We start from the raw sequence: 22,651 nt of genomic DNA on the forward strand, positions 1-22,651 counted from the left end.
ACTAATTACCATCAGAAATGGTTCAAAATGCATTATTATGCATCACAATGATCTAGTTGACCTTTTAATTGCTCGTTTAGGGCCCATTACTTATTCGATTCCCTGATTACTTATTCGATTCCCTGATTACTTATTCAATTTCTAGCTACTAATTACCATCAGAAATGGTTCATAATGCATTATTATGCATCACAATGATCTAGTTGACCTTTTAATTGCTCGTTAAGGGCCCATTACTTATTCGATTCCCTGATTACTTATTCAATTTCTAGCTACTAATTACCATCAGAAATGGTTCAAAATGCATTATTATGCATCACAATGATCTAGTTGACCTTTTAATTGCTCGTTAAGGGCCCATTACTTATTCGATTCCCTGATTACTTATTCGATTCCCTGATTACTTATTCAATTTCTAGCTACTAATTACCATCAGAAATGGTTCAAAATGCATTATTATGCATCACAATGATCTAGTTGACCTTTTAATTGCTCGTTAAGGGCCCATTACTTATTCGATTCCCTGATTACTTATTCGATTCCCTGATTACTTATTCGATTTCTAGCTACTAATTACCATCAGAAATGGTTCAAAATGCATTATTATGCATCACAATGATCTAGTTGACCTTTTAATTGCTCGTTAAGGGCCCATTACTTATTCGATTCCCTGATTACTTATTCGATTCCCTGATTACTTATTCAATTTCTAGCTACACCATACATGATACTGAAGACAGGGGAGGGGGTACATGTAGGCTACTAATTACCATTAGAAATGGTTCATAATGCATTATTGCATCACAATTAGCTAACTCACAACCAAAAATATGTAGAGGCACTGTTTGATCATTTGATATATATAAATTACTTTGCTGTTTATGACAGCATTTAAAATTGATTTGTCAATGATGCATCATTTACGATATTTTAAGTACTCGTATTTGTAAATTTATACTTTCGTCTCCATTAAGATAATAAACTATTCCAATTCTACATCTCTGTCGTCTGCTTTTAATGTGAAATATAGAACTAAGAATAAAATTAAAAATAAATATTTATTAAAGGCCCACTATCTTTCCGAAACGGTTTTTGATTTTTAAAATGGGAATGTAAAACGAGATTGATAATTTTGTAGAGTGGCAAAAGTTATTAACTTAACGTTAATACTACACTTATTATCACCTCCTAAACAATTTAATAAGAATAAATAAAATGTTAATTTTCATAACGCGGGTCGTCCTATGTTTACAATGTACCCCCGTCGTTCTAAATACCGCGCTGTAGTTGTCTATCACTGCGGCAGACGGTAAAACAGCGAAATGACTCTCCATTGTTATCATATATTACGCAGGAAATCTTGCATATGTTTGGTGTTGTAATATAACCTCATATTAGGCTATCGGTATATATTTTCTGAGGTTATTAATGTTTTTAAGACATCTATATATTTTGCTCCGGAAAGGTAGTGGGCCTTTAACTGACATCGTTTTATTTGTCTGTCGAATCTGTTAAGCCGCATGATCCGTATCTTTCAGGGTCCGTAAAACAAACAATGACAAGATATGGTGTAATAGCCCTAAAAAGTTATGAACTTTCCCCAAATTACAAGTCTAGAAAGTTAAGAGGTCCAAAGATATAAATATACAAAATTTTATTTTAGACTTATACGTACCGACAGAAAGTCAAAAGTTAACGCCTCCAAAGCTTAGAAATGCTACTTTGCGCATGTCCTGAAATAAAAGTTGTTTACCGCAATGGAGCGAGCTTTGCAGAGCTCGCGGCTTAGAATCAACTGCTTATTCGAAGTGAATAAGGAGATTATTTAAACTAAGAAATGTTGTGAATTACTGAGAATATTATATGGAAACGAATTCGAGCTATGACAACAACTATGATTTGTGAATGATCTACCAAAACCACATAAACTGACTTCTCTTCGTCTCTATAAGGTGAGTGGGGCCCCGAAGGGGTAACAGTTATATTCTATAAGTGTTTGGTCGCTTTTTGGAATTGGTACCATAGTAAAATAGAGATTAGAAATCAGGAAAAGTGTTGATAAATTGGGGAACATATAACAGATTTAATCTTGGATTACAACGGACGCGTTTCCTTAAAAGATGATCGCATTCTTCAGTGTTATACATGTACGTGTACAATGTAGCTACTGTTACAGGCTTACAGCGTCAGGAGTGTGATATCTTTTCCGATATCTATTTGTGTATTTATGTATATCAGTGATATATATCCTTTTACTGTATGCTATGGATATTACTGTATTAAAGAAGCCACTTTCAAACTTACTTCATCAGTGCTCGTGTGTGTAAGATTGTATTTTTTTTAGACTTACAGTCACTTAGTCACGTACTCGTTATCCTATCTGCTGGTCTTAATTATATAAAATTCACACCAATACATCATAAGTGTTGTAAGTAAAGAATAGTAATTGACTTTTTACAATATGTATTATATATTATGTCAAATACATTTAGGCTACATAAATTCTGGCACTAATTAGTACCATTATTCTTCACATGAAAATGCCTAGACCTCTGTAATTCAAGAAAAGACTAACTTACATGTAGTATCTAGTAAGGTTTGATTTTGATAAACTTGTGTTCAAAATATGTGTAATTATTATAAATTTGTGTTTGACAGAAAACAATTGGAACTAGTTTGTTTTACATGTAGGCTTACACTGAAAGATTATGTACATGCATGTATACAGTATTTATTTATGTACATAACTGACATTTACTCCATATTTTCTTTATAGAATGTATGGGACCTTCAACCAGATGACAGAAGTGCAAGATGCGATGGCAGCTCGCCCAAAAATAAAAGGGAAAAACAACTACATGTATCTCCGAGATCAAAACTGACAGTAAAAAATAAAGTCTGTTTGTAATGTACCCATTAATATATTATGAACCAGAAAGAAATTATTTTCAAGAAGGAAGGACAGAACAAACCTAGCATAATTCTTTACTATTATCACCATAATATTTTCAAATTATTTATTTCTTCTTCACACAATTGGAAAAAGGAATAATAATGATTATTGCATGTTTACATACCTAGTATGTATAACTTTTGAATAATTTATATGGGACAAGGAAGTAATTCCAAATTATGAACAATACACCAATTAAAATAATATATGTCATTTGTTTTGATTGAATTAGAAAGGAATAGACTGACAATAACTTCTAATTAGTCCAGGTCAATCAAGGTCTACATGTACAAGCTCTTAGCAACTCCACTTAGTGTTTGGAGCAAGATCACACTAAAGGAATTAGGATTGCTTGAATATATAAAAATAAACTAACAAAATACAACTAATAAAGTTGTATTTTCCACCAGGTTAGATTATATACATACTAAAAAATGAATTTTACTGCAATTACTCTGATGACATGAGAATCACATGCTATGGTCAGCTTATTTACTACTGGATGCTATTTTGAACTCAAGTCATTTTTTTATTGACTTAAAATTAAATGCATAATATGTGTACATGTACACTATACAATGTATATATGAATGTGCTATTTGTGCATGAATATGATTGTATAAGAAACACCTAGGTCTTTCATTATACATTATGAATTACGGCTGGACATCATATTATATGGTAGCCATATGGTTCATTGGCAAGCTATCATGTACATGTACATCACAAATTTAACCAAGGGAGCTGTCTTCATTATCTACACAGAAAATATATACATAATTGCATGTTAGACATTCAGAACTTTTAACACACATTAAACTGCCTTATTGCAACCTCAACCCCATTCTTTCTTTTATTTTTTATTTTAATTTTCCGTAATCCTTGAAATCATATAACCAAATGTTTATAGTTTCACCAGAAATTTATCATCATGTTTTTAACGAACAAGGAGCTTTTCCCACATAAATATCAGAAATATACATACAATAACATGTTTTGAGTTTTATACTCGTTTATGGCGGTACATGGTGATTTTTTAACTAATAGATATGTATGTATACATGTATACACATATGACATTGAACAAAAATGCATATTATGTCAAGTTTGCTCTCCGTGCTTTTTTTACTTGATTTATTATTATATTTCATTTGGACCTTTATAAAACAAGTTATATGGTTATCCAAGGCAAGTCAAATATCATATTTATTTTAAAAATATCACCAGAGATTACATGTAGATAACCATTTTCGTCTCTATATAGTACGATGTGTCTTGTCTATTTCATTATTTATCAATACCATTATTTATAAATCTGGTACATTTTTGTACAATTTATTATCTTGTCTAGTACGATGTATGGTATCGCAACACATATTTTATAGGAAGTTTAAATACCGTTCCCACAAAAATCCCTCCGATGGCCCCCGGAAATTAGGCAAAGCATAGTCAACCGAGACCGAATGGAAGTATTGTTTACACGACGATAATGTATATATATTGTTCTGGGGGACTCTTTAACTTCATCACATAACAAAACATTCACTTGTTCTTGATAAGTAACAAGTTTTTCTGTAGAAGTTCCTGCTAACATGAACGACACACTTTTGACTGGGCACGCCATTTCGTTTGGTCTGGAAAGTCACGTGATCGTCTAAGATTGAAAACTCTGGATATCGAATTTTTAATCATTAATTTCTTTTGAACTCGGGACTTTTTGGGTGTGTAATTAGGGGAAAGTTGATAACTTTTTATAATATATGTACCCTAATTTTTCTTTTGTTGATTTACGGACCCTGAAAGATACGGATTATGCGGCTTTAATTAAAGAATATTGTTAATATGTAGTAGTCAGCCGTACATACAACTAAAGTCGTAAAATGTGCTGATAATAAATTGCGTATTGATGCCGTTCCGTTTCTTTTATCAAGTTCAAATTCGCTAAATGAACTTAACTATTAGGAATGCATCGGAATGCTTGTTTTTCTGGTGCGTGTTTGTTTGTTTTTTTTTTTACTTCATTTTAGAAAATTGTACATAACAAAAGCATTTACAAAACTTTAACAACAAAAACTCAATACACAACGACTAAACTGGTTTTATTTTTATCCTAGTATGTCTAACATTTTCAATAAAAAAAACGAACTAAGAAACAATACTTCCATCTCTTCTCTGTGGACAAATACAAAACGCAGCATCGATTGGGGGATCGGCAGCTTGTGAGGGGTAGTGTCCCCGAATGCCGCCATGTTGTTCTTGAAAATAGTCTCATAGTTTCAAAATGGACGCCGCTCTCGCATCACATCCGAGGTCAATGTACGATATATTTATATCAGAGATGTTCCGAGTACCAACGGAAGTCAGAGGAGTCGTATTATTGAAATATCGCTCTCTTAATCTGTGTTGAATGGCACTAACTGTTCATGATTTACATGCTTGCTTTCATTATACGTAATAAACTATATATAAAATAGAATTTGGGATACACCATACATAATACGGGACAAACTATACATGTAGCGGGATAAGGGATACACCATACATTATACGGGACAAACTATACATGTACATGTAGCGGGATATGGGATACACCATACATTATACGGGACAAATCATACATGTAACCACAGGGACATAGAACGATTTTTTTTTTAAACTAACAGTATACATACAGTTGTATATATATGATAGTATCAAGGGTATGAACTCGGCGGTCGAAAAAAACGGGCCTGTTTTTTTAAAACCGTTATTATTTTAATAAATGGGTTCTATACAACATTGACGGATATCTTACCTTAAAGAGAAATAATTAATCTTTCCATTGAGTGCTTGATGAACAAAATTGGCCAAGTATTGACGAAGTTATGGCTTGATGAATGGGGAAATTTACGAAAAATATGCTAGGTAGAAATTTCCCTGTCCGGTCGAAATGTCGTCTCGGCTCTAATGGGTACATTGTACCTCCAAAATCCAAGCCAAAATCACAAAATCTACGCTTGTGGTGGTAAAGATTATCCATCACTGTGTTCATCCACAATCTCCTTTGGAGGTGTCATGACCCGTACTTTGTAGAAACTCCATTTAAACATCGTGTAGCTCACTTACTTTAACCGTCACCGCCATGTTCATTTTTCTCTCGGAACGCTTCTCGACTTTACATATCGTGACTACATTATGCAAATTATGTTATGTTGTGCTTGTTGGTAAACTCGAGAAGCGTTCCGAAGAACAAATAATTAGTGTCACACCTGATCAGACCAATTATGTAATTATAAACTAATTAGTAAACTATGATTCTAAGGGAAATTAAGTGTAAGGTACAAAGAAAGGAATGACATCAACAATGACAAAGGTATGATAATTAGGGCATATTTGTACTTAAAGACGACGTTAACATTGACCGTGACACTGAGTAAACATCATCAGAAGATTGTTTATCTTGCATTCTCTGTGCTGTGAACTCTAATTGTAAAGTGAAGACCTCGTGTCATACTGGACTGTAATATAAGCAATGTGTGGTAAATCAAATTGTCATAGGCAGATTGAATCTACATTATCATGTAGTTTAGGATGTTAAAAACGGAGAATATACATTTATATTTGTATGTACAATATACATAGTATAGATACATGTATATATCAACCACAAGAGAATCACTGACAACTTTCTGGTTTTAGTTTACTACATAAAGGTAAGAAAACTTGTAATTTTACATTAAATGTCATAACTTCACAAAAGTGAACGATACAGGCCCTGTATATATAACTTTTGTTTAATGTACGAAATTAGTCTACTTTCACCTTATTATCAAACGGAACTTACTATATATTTATTTATTTATTTCAGAAACATAAAATCAGAAGTACAGTAAAACCTGCCTTAGCGACCACCTCTGTATAAAGACCACCTGTTTAATAAAGCAACTTCTCTACGTCCCACATGACAAAGTTCAACACAATTGAACCTGTGTATCAAGACCACCTGGCTATAGCGACCATTTCCCTCAGTCTATTGGATGGTATTTATAGATAGTTTGACTGTGTCTACAAGAAGATCCACATGCGAATGAGATAAATTAAAGTTCATTGTTTATAAACTGATGTATACGAACCTTATTAATGGAAATACTTTGTGAGAACATTCGATTGAATTTAATATTGACCAGGAACACAAAACGAAACGGGTATGTCTTTCCAAGGTGATATGTCGGGCAAGACAGTGGACGACAGATCAGTGAACCTTGGCGACAATGGAGAGAGGTCATACATATGTGATGTTTGTGGTAAACGGTTTAACGAGTCTCGGGGACTACAGAGGCACGTAAGGATACATACAGGAGAGAAACCTTACACATGTGATGTCTGTGGTAAGGGATGTAGTCAAAAAGGTGACCTACAGAGACACCTCATCACACATACAGGGGAGAAACCTTACACATGTGATGTCTGTGGTAAGGGGTTTAACGAGTCTCGGGGACTACAGAGGCACGTAAGAATACATACAGGAGAGAAACCTTACAAATGTGATGTCTGTGGTAAGGGGTTTAATCAGTCATGTAGCTTACAGATACACTTCAGGACACATACAGGAGAGAAACCTTACAAATGTGATGTCTGTGGTAAGGGGTTTAGTGTGGCACAAAACCTACAGAAACACATCAGGATACATACAGGAGAGAAACCTCACAAATGTGATGTCTGTGGTAAGGGGTTTAGTGTGGCACAAAACCTACAGATACACCTCAGGACACATACAGGAGAGAAACCTTACGAATGTGATGTCTGTGGTAAGGGGTTTAGTGTTTCAAGTAACCTTCATAAACACACCAGGACACATACAAGAGAGAAACCTGACAAATTTGATGTCTGTGGTAAGGGGTTTAGTGTTTCAAGTAACCTTCATAAACACATCAGGACACATACTGGAGAGAAACCACACAAATGTAATTTCTGTGGTAAGGGGTTTAGTCAGACCGGTCCACTGCAGGCACACCTTAGGATACATACAGGAGACAGACCTTACGAATGTGATGTCTGTGGTAAAGGGTTTAGTATGGTACACCACCTACAGAGACACCTCAGGACACATACAGGAGAGAAACCTTTCGAATGTGATGTCTGTGGTAAGGGGTTTAATGGGTCGGGTGACCTTCAGAGACACCTCAGGACACATACAGGAGAAAAACCCCACAAATGTAACATCTGTGGTAAGGGGTTTAGTATGACACATCACCTTCAGATACATCTCAGAATACATACAGGAGAAAAGCCTTACAAATGTGATGTATGTGGTAAGGGGTTTAGTACGGCTGGTGCCCTACAGACACACCTCATGACACATACAGGAGAGAAACCTCACATATGTGCTACTTGTGGTAAGGGGTTTAGTAAAAAAACAGATCTGCAGAGACATCTCCGGACACACACACAGGAGAGAAGCCTTTCACATGTGATGTCTGTGGAAGAGGATTCGCTAGGAAATCTATTTTAAAAAATCACGTCAGAACACATATATTACATACGTCTCGCACATCTGACAACACTAAAGAGAGGTTCAGAGAGTCTGATACCCAAAGGGCATATTTTAGACTACATACATGTCCAGAAGAAACCCCTAACAAATGCGATATATGTGGTAAAAACTTTTCTTCGATATATAGCTTAAACGGACTCGTCGAAGCACATACATGTACACATACAGGAAGTCAGTTGGGAGACCTACAGACACATCTCGGGACACATACAGGAAGTCAGTTGAGAGACTTACAGTCCCACCTCGGTATACATACAGGAAGTCAGTTGAGAGACTTACAGTCACACCTCGGTATACATACAGGAAGTCAGTTGAGAGACTTACAGTCACACCTCGGTACACATACAATAAGTCAGTCAGGAAGCCTACAACCAGACCTCAGGACATATACAGGAAGTCAGTCGGGTGACCTTCATACACACCTCGGTATACATACAGGAAGTCAGTTGGGAAGCCTACAGCCAGACATCGGGACACATACAGGAAGTCAGTCGGGAAACCCAAATACACACCTCGGGACACATACAGGAAGTCAGTCAGGAGACCTTCAGACACAACTTGGTACTCGTGAAGGAAATCAGTTGCGAGACCTACAGACACACCTCGTTACACATACAGGAAGTCAGTCGGGTGACCTTCATACACACCTCGGTATACATACAGGAAGTCAATCGGGAAGCCTACAGACAAACTTCGGGACACATACATGGCGTTCATCTGATAATAACGAACTTATCGGAACACATACGGAAACGATGTCCAACAGATACAACTTATGTAAAATAACTGATCGTAAGATGCCTAACATAGTAAATCAGATAACAAGTGTCAATGAGACTCACGTGATATGTGTAAACACTCATTTACATGAGACTGAATGTGAGAAAACACGTGTTTGTCAAAATATCCCAAGAACTTACCAGAATGTCCGTGTCGATAGTTTTAATCGATATATAGACAAAGTTGGTAGTGAAGATGGTGTGATCACTAAGGACACTTCTACATACCCGGGGATGAGGATCTTGAAGTCTGAGAAAGGTGTTCCAGTGATAAAGTATAGTGTGGAGTATCTCGTACAAACATTACAACGAAACGAACAAAAATTGACGGTGAAAAACAAATGTTACAGTTGATCATTTAAATTACCGGTGTATATTAATTAATTATATTACATGTATTAGTCAGCTAGTAAACAACCAAATTAATATTGAATTGTCTAGTTTGACGTAAAATCCTGTGTATCGCATATAATTGTTGTTGTTGTTGTTTATGCAATTTGGCACAATTTTTTACCATCCTAATTGATATAGAATAATCATTTTACTCATTTTTATACGTGATTTTTTTCTTTCCAAAATCGTCCTAAATCTATAGAAAAATTATTCCAAACTGTATTTATCTATAATAATATTATATATGTAAACCCGTAAGCACATCGGCCGATCACAAAAAAATGACGGAGTTACCAATCTCTCTGTCAGAGTTGCTTCCCTTCGTTTCAGTGAGGAAGGGGAGGTAACTCTGCTTGATCAGAGGATATCGTATGTTGTATCTCACTAGTCTTATATAGACGGGATGTAAAGGTGAAAGAATTATGTGTATCTTTATCTGTATACTGTAATAAAATAATTGAATTGAATTGAAAATTACTATTCAATGAAACCTGTCGACTTTCCCGTGAACAAACCTTTGACCGGATTGGACTCAACCCCAGGCCATTAGGACCCATTTCACAATTTGTAATTTGAAGAAGCTGAGTAGAAACATATATTATATATAATTATATACATTATTTAAAGGCGCACTATTTTTCCGTTACATAAAATTTAAATTTTATTGAAAACAACATTAGAAAATTTATATTGATAGTCTAAGATGAGGTTACAACGCCAAACAAGTGTAAGATTTCCTTACGATTCTATGTTAACAGATTTAGATTAATTTCGCTGTTTTGCCGTCTGGTGCAGTGAAAGTCAACCAACGTGCGGTAATTAGGACAATGTCGGGAAACATAAGACGACCCGCGTTATTAAATTAACAGACTGTCCTGTATATTGAAAGCATCACAAACAAGAGTGACACAAACATCCATCTAACATTTTAAGGAACGCTCCTCGACTTTACATATCGTGACTACATTATGCAAATTATGTAGTGTTGTGCTTGTGGGTAAACTCGAGAAGCGTTCCTAAAAACAAATGAACATGGCGGTGACGGTTAAAGTAACAGAGCTACACGATGTTTAAATGGAGTTTCTACAAAGTACGGGTCATGGACACCTCCAAAGGAGATTGTGGATGAATACAGTTATGGGTACTGTTTACCACCACAAGCGTAGATTTTGTGATTTTGGCTTGGTTTTTGAGGTACCCAGCCGAGACGACATTTCGACCGGACAGGGAAATGTCTACCTAGCATTTTTTTCGTAAATTTCCCGATTCATCAAGCCATAACTTCGTCAATACTTGGCCAATTTTGTTCATCAAGCCAGGAGAGAAACCTTACAAATGTGATGTCTGTGGTAAGGGGTTTAATCAGTCATGTAGCTTACAGATACACTTCAGGACACATACAGGAGAGAAACCTTACAAATGTGATGTCTGTGGTAAGGGGTTTAGTGTGGCACAAAACCTACAGAAACACATCAGGATACATACAGGAGAGAAACCTCACAAATGTGATGTCTGTGGTAAGGGGTTTAGTGTGGCACAAAACCTACAGATACACCTCAGGACACATACAGGAGAGAAACCTTACGAATGTGATGTCTGTGGTAAGGGGTTTAGTGTTTCAAGTAACCTTCATAAACACATCAGGACACATACAAGAGAGAAACCTGACAAATTTGATGTCTGTGGTAAGGGGTTTAGTGTTTCAAGTAACCTTCATAAACACATCAGGACACATACAGGAGAGAAACCACACAAATGTAATTTCTGTGGTAAGGGGTTTAGTCAGACCGGTCCACTGCAGGCACACCTTAGGATACATACAGGAGACAGACCTTACGAATGTGATGTCTGTGGTAAAGGGTTTAGTATGGTACACCACCTACAGAGACACCTCAGGACACATACAGGAGAGAAACCATTCGAATGTGATGTCTGTGGTAAGGGGTTTAATGGGTCGGGTGACCTTCAGAGACACCTCAGGACACATACAGGAGAAAAACCCCACAAATGTAACATCTGTGGTAAGGGGTTTAGTATGACACATCACCTTCAGATACATCTCAGAATACATACAGGAGAGAAACCTTACAAATGTGATGTATGTGGTAAGGGGTTTAGTACGGCTGGTGCCCTACAGACACACCATATGACACATACAGGAGAGAAACCTCACATATGTGCTACTTGTGGTAAGGGGTTTAGTAAAAAAGGAGATCTGCAGAGACATCTCCGGACACACACAGGAGAGAAGCCTTTCACATGTGATGTCTGTGGAAGAGGATTCGCTAGGAAATCTATTTTACAAAATCACGTCAGAACACATATATTACATACGTCTCGCACATCTGACAATACTAAAGAGAGGTTCAGAGAGTCTGATACCCAAAGGGCATATTTTAGACTACATACATGTCCAGAAGAAACCCCTAACAAATGCGATATATGTGGTCAAAACTTTTCTTCGATATATAGCTTAAACGGACTCGTCGAAGCACATACATGTACACATACAGGAAGTCAGTTGGGAGACCTACAGACACATCTCGGGACACATACAGGAAGTCAGTTGAGAGACTTACAGTCACACCTCGGTATACATACAGGAAGTCAGTTGAGAGACTTACAGTCACACCTCGGTATACATACAGGAAGTCAGTTGAGAGACTTACAGTCACACCTCGGTACACATACAGTAAGTCAGTCAGGAAGCCTACAACCAGACCTCAGGACATATACAGGAAGTCAGTCGGGTGACCTTCATACACACCTCGGTATACATACAGGAAGTCAGTCGGGAAGCCTACAGCCAGACATCGGGACACATACAGGAAGTCAGTCGGGAAACCCAAATACACACCTCGGGACACATACAGGAAGTCAGTCAGGAGACCTTCAGACACAACTTGGTACTCGTGAAGGAAATCAGTTGCGAGACCTACAGACACACCTCGTTACACATACAGGAAGTCAGTTGGGTGACCTACAGACATACATCAGGACACATACAGGAAGTCAATCGGGAAGCCTACAGACAAACTTCGGGACACATACATGGCGTTCATCTGATAATAACGAACTTATCGGAACACATACGGAATCGATGTCCAACAGATACAACTTATGTGAAATAACTGATCGTAAGATGCCTAACATAGTAAATCAGATAACTAGTGTCAATGAGACTCACGTGATATGTAGAACCACTCATTTACATGAGACTGAATGTGAGAAAACACGTGTTTGTCAAAATATCCGAAGAACTCACCAGAATGTCCGTGTCGATAGTTTTAATCGAGATATAGACAAAGTTGGTAGTGAAGATGGTGTGATCACTAAGGACACTTTTACATACCCGGGGATGAGGATCTTCAAGTCTGAGAAAGGTGTACCAGTGATAAAGTATAGTGTGGAGTATCTCGTACAACATTACAACGAAACGAACAAAAATCGACGGTGAAAAACAAATGTTACAGTTGATCATTTAAATTACCGGTATATATTAATTAATTATATTACATGTATTAGTCAGCTAGTAAACAACCAAATTAAATATTGTCTAGTTTGACGTAAAATCCTGTGTATCGCATATAATTTCTGTTGTTGTTGTTTATGCAATTTGGCACAATTTTTTACCATCCTAATTGATATAGAATAATCATTTTACTCATTTTTATACGTGATTTTTTTCTTTCCAAAATCGTCCTAAAACTATAGAAAAGTTATTCCAAACTGTATTTAACTATAATAATATTATATATAAACCCGTAAGCACATAGGCCGATCACAAAAAATGGCGGAGTTGCCAATCTCTCTGTCAGAGTTGCTTCCCTTCGTTTCAGTGAGGAAGGGGAGGTAACTCTGCTTGACCAGAGGATATCGTATGGTAGCTGTTGTATCTCACTAGTCTTATATAGACGGGATGTAAAGGTGAAAGAATTATGTGTATCTTTATCTATACACTGTAATAAAATAATTGAATTGAATTGAAAATTACTATTCAATGAAACCTGTCGACTTTCCCGTGAACAAACCTTTGACCGGATTGGACTCAACCCCAGGCCATTAGGACCCATTCCACAATTTGTAATTTGAAGTTAATAACAAGCTGAGTAGAAACATATATTATATATAATTATATACATTATTTAAAGGCGCACTATTTTTCCGTTACATAAAATTTAAATTTTATTGAAAACAACATTAGAAAATTTATATTGATAGTCTAAGATGAGGTTACAACGCCAAACAAGTGTAAGATTTCCTTACGATTCTATGTTAATAGATTTAGATTCATTTCGCTGTTTTGCCGTCTGGTGCAGTGATAGTCAACCAACGTGCGGTAATTAGGACAATGTCGGGAAACATAAGACGACCCGCGTTATTAAATTAACAGACCGTCTGTATATTGAAAGCATCACAAACAAGAGTGACACAAACATCCATCTAACATTTTAAGGAACGCTCCTCGACTTTACATATCGTGACTACATTATGCAAATTATGTAGTGTTGTGCTTGTGGGTAAACTCGAGAAGCGTTCCGAAAAACAAATGAACATGGCGGTGACGGTTAAAGTAACAGAGCTACACGATGTTTAAATGGAGTTTCTACAAAGTACGGGTCATGACACCTCCAAAGGAGATTGTGGATGAATACAGTTATGGGTACTGTTTACCACCACAAGCGTAGATTTTGTGATTTTGGCTTGGTTTTTGAGGTACCCATTAGAGCCGAGACGACATTTCGACCGGACAGGGAAATGTCTACCTAGCATTTTTTTCGTAAATTTCCCGATTCATCAAGCCATAACTTCGTCAATACTTGGCCAATTTTGTTCATCAAGCACTCAATGGAAATATAAATTATTTCTCTTTAAGGTAAGATATCCGTCAATGTTGTTTAGAACCCATTTATTAAAATAATCACGGTTTTAAAAAATAGGTCCGTTTTTCTAGACCGCCGAGTTCATACCCTTGATACTATAATATATATATGTATACTATTGGTTAAAAATTTTCGTGCCAGGTCCCTGTGCATGTAACGGGACATGAGATACACCATACATTTTACGTTATACGGGACAAACTATACATGTAGCGGGATATGGGATACATCATACATAATACGGGACAAACTATACATGTAACGGGACATGGGATACACCATACATTATACGGGACAAACTATACATGTAACGGGATATGGGATAAACCATACATTATACGGGACAAACCAATATACATGATGCGGTTAGAAGGGCTATATAAAGCTGATAAATGCTATTAATTTACAAATATTCTTGTATATTAGTGATTCCCGTACTAATACATAAGGAAAAAATAAGAAAACAACTTAAAACCCAAAACCTGATCATCATGCTATTTGACCGCATCGAAAATTTTAAAGAATATACACAACACAACATGTACAGAAGATAAATGAAAGACAAATACAATAGAAATGACATTTGAAGAATTATTTCAAATGGCATATTTCAACGTAAGTATTTACAAGTGTCTTATTAACATAACAAAATACACACCTATATTACCACTCACATAAAAGATCCATCAAGAGTTATTTCCCTTCCTACAAAATGTAGTGGGAGTTTTCTTCCTGTAGCTTGTGTTCGGCGGTGAATAACGATAGTTTCGTATTTTTTATGTACTTATTGCGCATGTAAATTGAAAGTTGTACGGTATTTTACCGCACAAAATTTCAAACATTGCGAACTCGTATACTAACCTACATTTAATAACTCTAGTTCATTCTACCAACATGCAGATCGTTCTGATGACTGTGGTAAACTATTGTTATCACATAATTCCTATTTATTTGAAAGATATTATAATTATATTTATCAAATATTGTGCGTGACGTTAAACTCATGATGTAGGCCTACTGGCTCAAGTCATTATACACACACGTGTATATATAGACTAGATCTGTAGACCATATTGTTTGATTTATTATTTGTGTATGATTTCAATTGAGCATGCTGCTCCAATCGGATCCCCTCGGAGAAATTTCCGGTAATCTTCGGAAATATAACATATATTTGATATATTTCCGAAGATTCACGGAAATTACTCCGAGATGTCGCGATTGCATGCTGCTCATGACGGCATCCGGAACTCCTCGGGGAATAGATTCTCGGAATAATACCCGATGAGTTCAGGATGCTCATGACTGTACCCTCGACGAGTATGGAACATTCGTATGCCTTGGTAGGCTTTATAAGGCTGCATTATACAAGTTTGCTTCTGTTTTTAACAATTACAAAACTTTGAGTCATTATCTCATATCTACTCCTGAATTATTAATAATTATATAAATTCTTAATTGTTCAATCAAATTTGATATATTTTCACAGTCCCAAAATATATGAGTGAATGTTTCTGGATATGTTTTACAAAATGTACATGGATTGTTGTTTGATTTACCAATTCTAAATAGAAATGTTTTTATAGTTGTGTATTCTGTGGTTTATTCTGAATTGTAAACACTGAAGCTTGGAGCTAGTAGTAGCATTAAAAGGGTGTTTATCAATATTTCCCAAATTTATCAATATATAATACTTTTCAGGAAATTCTTCTAGACTATATATGGATTTGTCTGTTTTCAGGGGCCGAGATGTTAAGATGATTGGGAAAATAAAATTGTTTTTATGCTGAAAAAAAAACAACATGTCCCGACATGTTACCACAAGCCCCCTCACCTCTGGGTCGCGAGTTCGAATCCCATGTGGGGCATTTACCAGGTACTGACCGCTGGGCGGTGGTTTTTCTCCGGGAACTCCGGCTTTCCTCCACCAACACACCTGGCACGTGTTTAAATGTGTCCCCAAATGATTGGCGGAGAGCCGTCACGTGGTGACCCCCTATCACTTTATAGGGGGTCAGTAAATTTTATTATGGCTATTTTTTTGCCAATGTAACCCTAAACAAACATAAGTTTACAAGTAACACCCAATTACTGTTCAAGACGTCATAATTTGGAAAGAGTGCGCGTGTTCTTTCAACGCCAACATATTTTTTCAACAATAGCTACATATATAGGTAGGTGTTGTTTTAGGTGAGCTCATTTATCCTCACTTGCACATTGTCCGACGCTTAATTAGGCCAATTATATAATTTACTCAATTAATTGTTGGTGACACGAATAATTAGTACTGGTCTTACAACGAGACAATGGAGTTATTACGTTAATGACAACAATGGATAATGATGACTGGAGTTATTTATAAAAATCCATCGTCCATTTTAATCGGCTGTGAGTGACTACTCGTCATTCGGTAACACAGGTATATATGTACTGTATTACTGAATTGGTCAACTGTGACCATTACCTGATAACACTGTCAGGTATACTGCAGGTCAGTAAGTGTGAAGACTGGGAAATATTTTATCAAGATTATAACAGGAGGATTCTGTTCTTCACAAACACAAACGTCGACATTTTCTAACCATTTGCAGGTCCATGGTAAGTATACAATAATGTTGATTCAAAAAACTTAACTTAAATTAGCCTGAATCATGTGTATATACTTGTCCCTATCTGTTCTCCTGTGTATGCATTTAAACATTTTGTCCGGCTCTTCGCCTAGATCTTCTATACTTTCATTATGCTGTATTTGTCTGATGTATGGGACCAATCATCTAAACGTCACACTTTTACTGAGTTCGTAATGTATAATATTGGGAAACACCGTATTATTATACAAATTGTTTAGGCCCTAAAACCGATCCTTGTGGAACTCCTAGTGGAACCTCACTCCGGGAAGAAACCACAGGGATCTGAGAACTAGTTATAGATTATATAATCATGGACCCACCAAAGTGCCCTAAGACCATTTTAGACGTTTAAGAGGTCTAGGTTAAAAAACGATAAAAATCATACTCTACATGGTACTATATACGAGAAGAGTGGAAAGCCTTAGACTCCAAATTTCTAACCCGACTACATTTAGCGGCTATAAAACACATTTCTATTACATCGTCATAAAAACGGTTACTACCGTTGGAAAGAGCGATAATTTTGCTTTCAAAAAATCATCCTATACATCTATACAAAGTGCCGTCATTAAGACGATATAAGCCCTATTATTACAGTCATCTAATTAAAAATGCATACTGGTTTCGTGGCTGATATAATATGCATGAGCGAGGCTTCGGCTGCAATATGATTGGCCAGCTATAAAAAGTCCACAGATGTATATGTTTGAATAGTAACGGCGAACTCCATATATAGATGTACAACGTCCCTTGAAGAGAGACGTCTGGAGATTGTCTGGTACATTATTATCAGTCATTTTTTTGTGTGAGTGTTTTCCGAACACTGGTCTTTGTCAGTTTTTCCCCCGGTAAGGCTGCTTTTTTCGCCGTTGTTTTCATTATGACTGATAGTTTATTTTTGCCTATAGGAGATCGAAGGAAGCACCTGTCTTGAACACGAGGGTCTTTGTCATGTGTAACGGTAGCTAGATAGAAAGGATCATCGGGGTTACAATAACCCTCGGGGCGTTTGACTTGGTAAAACATAAACCGTTGCACTGGGCATCTTTCAGGGTCGTATGGAGTTCCATACATCCTCGGTGGACACGCTCGAATCGACCTCAAATTATCCCCGTTTTTTCTTTTGGTCAAACGTTCATGATATCCAAGGTAGTCTATGTCGATATCGGCGTCATGTTTCAGAACAACATCGCCCCAACACATTGCTCTATGTTGCATAGCCCCACCCCTCATACCAAAGTGTAGGGTGTTGTTATACCATTATTAGTTATATAGTCAGTTACTGACCCCCTATAAAGGCATAGAGAGTCAGTAAGATTTATAGGGGGCGAGGGCGTAGCCCGATTAGCAAAAATCTTTCACTTGGGTTGAGATATCCCTGTCCACTTGTCAGATCCATTTCTGTCATACGCACCAGATACAAAGATGACCTATCGTGACGCTCTCCGGAAGTAAGAATATTCAAGGATTTACTTGAATTTTTTTGATGTTATGGAGATATTACTAGAAATATTGAGTGTACTCTGAATAAACCACGAAGCGGTTTATGGTGAGAGTATACTAAGATATTTGTGTTATATCTTCATAACATAAAAAATATATCCAAATTAATCCTTATAATTCAATTTCTAAATATAATCTATTAAAAATTCCGAATTCATTTCGGAACTCTTTTTTCCATTAAATAATTACGCCGTTATATCAGTCAATCAGAAGAGACGTTACAGAAGGCGATGCTACTTTTCCCCTTTATGGTCTGATAAAGTCAATTTTTTCAGCCAACGAAAATACTTGTTATACAAGCAAAATTGAATTATACATGTATAAAATGATATTAAAATCATGTTGTTGTTTTTCTAGGACATTTGCCATGACATTACTTATAATAAAGCGACAGGAGACCTCCAAATATTACGACACTCGGTAGAGATGATGTACCCAAACATTGCACTATACTGATGGTAAATGATTTCGGGATGCAGCCTACATACATTAATGGAGAAAGTCCTGTAGCAGACACTGGAAATCAATCTTATAGATGTCGTATCTGTGATAAGGACTTAAAGACTTTAAGTTACCTAAAGAAACACCTCAGAATACATACTGGTGAGAAGCCGTACAAATGTGATATATGTGGTAAGGGATTGAGTCAGATAGGTAGCCTAAAGACACACCTTAGGACACATACAGGAGAGAAACCTTACGAATGTGATGTCTGTGGTAAGGGGTTTAGTGTGTTGGTTAGCCTACAGAGACACCTCAGGACACATACAGGAGAGAGACCTTACAAATGTGATATCTGTGGTAAGGAATTCAGTATGGCACATCATCTACAGGCACACCACAGGACACATACAGGAGAGAAACCTTACAAATGTGATGTCTGTGATCAGAGGTTTAGTGAGTCATGTAAATTACAGAGACACCTCAGGACACATACAGGAGAGAGACCTTACAAATGTGATATCTGTGGTAAGGAATTCAGTATGGCACATCATCTACAGGCACACCACAGGACACATACAGGAGAGAAACCTTACAAATGTGATGTCTGTGATCAGAGGTTTAGTGAGTCATGTAAATTACAGAGACACCTCAGGACACATACAGGAGAGAGACCTTACAAATGTGATATCTGTGGTAAGGAATTCAGTATGGCACATCATCTACAGGCACACCACAGGACACATACAGGAGAGAAACCTTACAAATGTGATGTCTGTGGCAAGATGTTTAGTGAGTCGCGTAGCCTACATAGACACCTCAGGACACATACAGGAGAGAAACCTTACAAATGTGATGTCTGTGGTAAGGGGTTTAGTGAACCACGTAACCTACAGACACACCTCAGGACACATACAGGAGAGAAACCTTACAGATGCGATGTCTGTGATCAGAGGTTTAGTGAGTCAAGTAAATTACAGAGACACCTCAGGACACATACAGGAGAGAAACCTTACAAATGTGACATTTGTGGTAAGGGATTAAGTGAGTCACGTAACCTACAGAGACACCTTAGGATACATACAGGAGAGAAACCTTACAATTGTGATGTCTGTGGTAAAGGGTTTACAAGAAAAGACAGCTTACAGAAGCACTACCTTACACATACAAGAGAGAAAAACCCTACGAATTGTGGTGTCGGTGGTAAGGATTTTAGTCAGACATAGGGTCTACCCAGATATTCAAATTCAAATTCTTTATTTGGATTAAGTTTTTCAACTTATTTGCTTTTTACAAATATAAGAATAAAATCAAAATACAATTAGCATACATACAGGATAAGAGGAGAATGGACAAAGCATTTCATTAATGACTTTCTCAAAATAGTTGCATTATAAATATATTTACTTCTTTTATATTCACAGTACTCAACAGTATGGTTAGTTTAAATACAGATGGTTTTTCTCAATAATGTCTTTTTATAAACTTCTTTCCAATATCTTGGTAAATTGGACAAATAAGAATAAAATGATATTCGTCCTCAATATCACGATGAGGGTCACAAAACTTACAAACACGCTTACTTCTATCTAAATTTGAAAAACGTCCAGATTTAATACAAAAGTTATGTGCCGATACCCTTATTTTTGTCAATACAATGCGATTTTTGTTTGGGATATACTTTGTCAAATAAGTTTGTAAAACAACTTGATTCACCAGGTGACGATATAAATAACACTTAGAAGAGTTTTCCAATATAAACGTAGATGACAACTCTTGAAAAGCTATATCATTTATTCTTTGTTTAATTATTGGTTAAATAGTTTAAAGTTGCTCCACCGCCGACAAATGGTCTTTTTTCACTATCAAAAACAAGAGCAGGCGATTTTGTATTTTTCTTCAGTTACAAAAGTTACTTACTTTACACCATTACCACCATGGAAATGTTTGAGCTTCAAATTTTTTCTTCAAGTTAAAAATATGAAAAATAATTAATTGCATCCCGAAAAAATTCTTTGCCACTTTATCCTTTATGGAATGAAGTACTGATTGCGCATGTACCTAAGGCAAAATAAATTATTTTGTATCATTTTTTGTGTTAATTAGACATATATATACACGATTAAACACCAATTATTGTTTATATAATGAATATCATTTATGCGCTGTCAGCGGTGGAGCATCTTTAAGGAACAAGTATACATGTATGCTGGTTTACCCAAACATCACCAAAACCATGACTGTATACTATCTCTTTAACAAATTCTACCCAATTAAATACATTGTTCGATTTTGGTAAATTCAATAAAACATTATAGGCAGTTTTCAAAATACAGTAATTAGAATTTATAATTTTCAACCAGTATTTTATCATACGATACTTTCTGGTGTAAAAAAGAGGAAACGCCCAAGTTCAAAATAAACCATCACATTGCATGTGGATTTTTTAACATGTAATACCTTTTTACAGAATTCAAGCTGTATCTTTTCAATATCTGGAGCTTTACAGCCACCCCAGACTTCCGATGCATAACTTAATACACTGTTAACATATGTATCAAATAAATTTAAAAGAGTAACAAAATTCATTTGCATAGATTTACATTTTGAAAACAAAGCAAAACAGCCTTTCGTCCTTGTTCCGATATCTTTTTTGTAATGCATTAAACTTGTTATTGAATCTAAAAACAACTCCCAAGTACGTAAATTGGTCTACAACTTCCAACTGTTTGTCATCATAAAACCAACAATCTTCTTTACGTAACTTGCCACTTTTTCTAAAAAACATTATTTATGTTTTTTCTACATTCACAGTTAGATTCCACGTTTCACAATAATTATGTAGGTTGTCCAGCATGTTTTGTTAATCCCTGGCAGACTCCGCAAACAAAACCAAGTCATCAGTATACATCTTGAGAAAAAGGCTTAACTCACCAAATTGGTAATCATTTACTCCATGTTCTATAAAATAGTTTTAAAAGTCATTAACATACAACGAAAACATAATCGATGACATAATTTCTCCTTGAGCGAGGTCCATATTGTTTACAAAAAAACCTGAACACCTCCCATTTATGGTTACAGAAGATTTTACTTGGCTATACATTGATTTATTAGTTTTGAGTAAATTTCTTCTTATTCCAAGTTGAGGTAATTTAAACCACAATTCGCATCTATCTATACAGTCGAAAGCTCTTTTAAAATCCACAAAACAGCAAAATAAGCTTTTATCGTCACTAACAGATTAGGTGATAATAGAATGGAGCACAAAAATAGCATCAACTGTACTTAATCCAGGGCGAAACCCAAAGTGGGCATCAGTAACAACACTGTTTGATTCCGACCATTGTATAAGACGACTATTTAAAATTGATGTAAAAAGTTTTGCCATACAGCTAAGAAGACTAATACCTCTATAATTGGCAGGGTCACTACGGTCTCCTTACTTATAAACTGGTATAATTACAGCAGTTGACCAAGCTTCAGGGAAAAAACCTGAGTTCAAAACATTATTGAAAATTTTCTTAAGAACAGGA

At 36.1% G+C, this 22,651-nt stretch overlaps 2 pseudogenes; one reads left to right on the plus strand and one right to left on the minus strand.

Annotated features, from left to right (window-relative positions):
• Nucleotides 1-22,651, minus strand: part of LOC138305749 (zinc finger protein 208-like) — a 170,077-nt pseudogene that overhangs the window by 57,059 nt on the left and 90,367 nt on the right.
• LOC138306538 (zinc finger protein 208-like) lies at nt 6,812-20,861 on the plus strand (annotated as a pseudogene).

The sequence above is a fragment of the Argopecten irradians genome, chromosome 13, assembly GCF_041381155.1.
Source record: "Argopecten irradians isolate NY chromosome 13, Ai_NY, whole genome shotgun sequence".
In the NCBI taxonomy this organism is placed as follows: domain Eukaryota; kingdom Metazoa; phylum Mollusca; class Bivalvia; order Pectinida; family Pectinidae; genus Argopecten; species Argopecten irradians.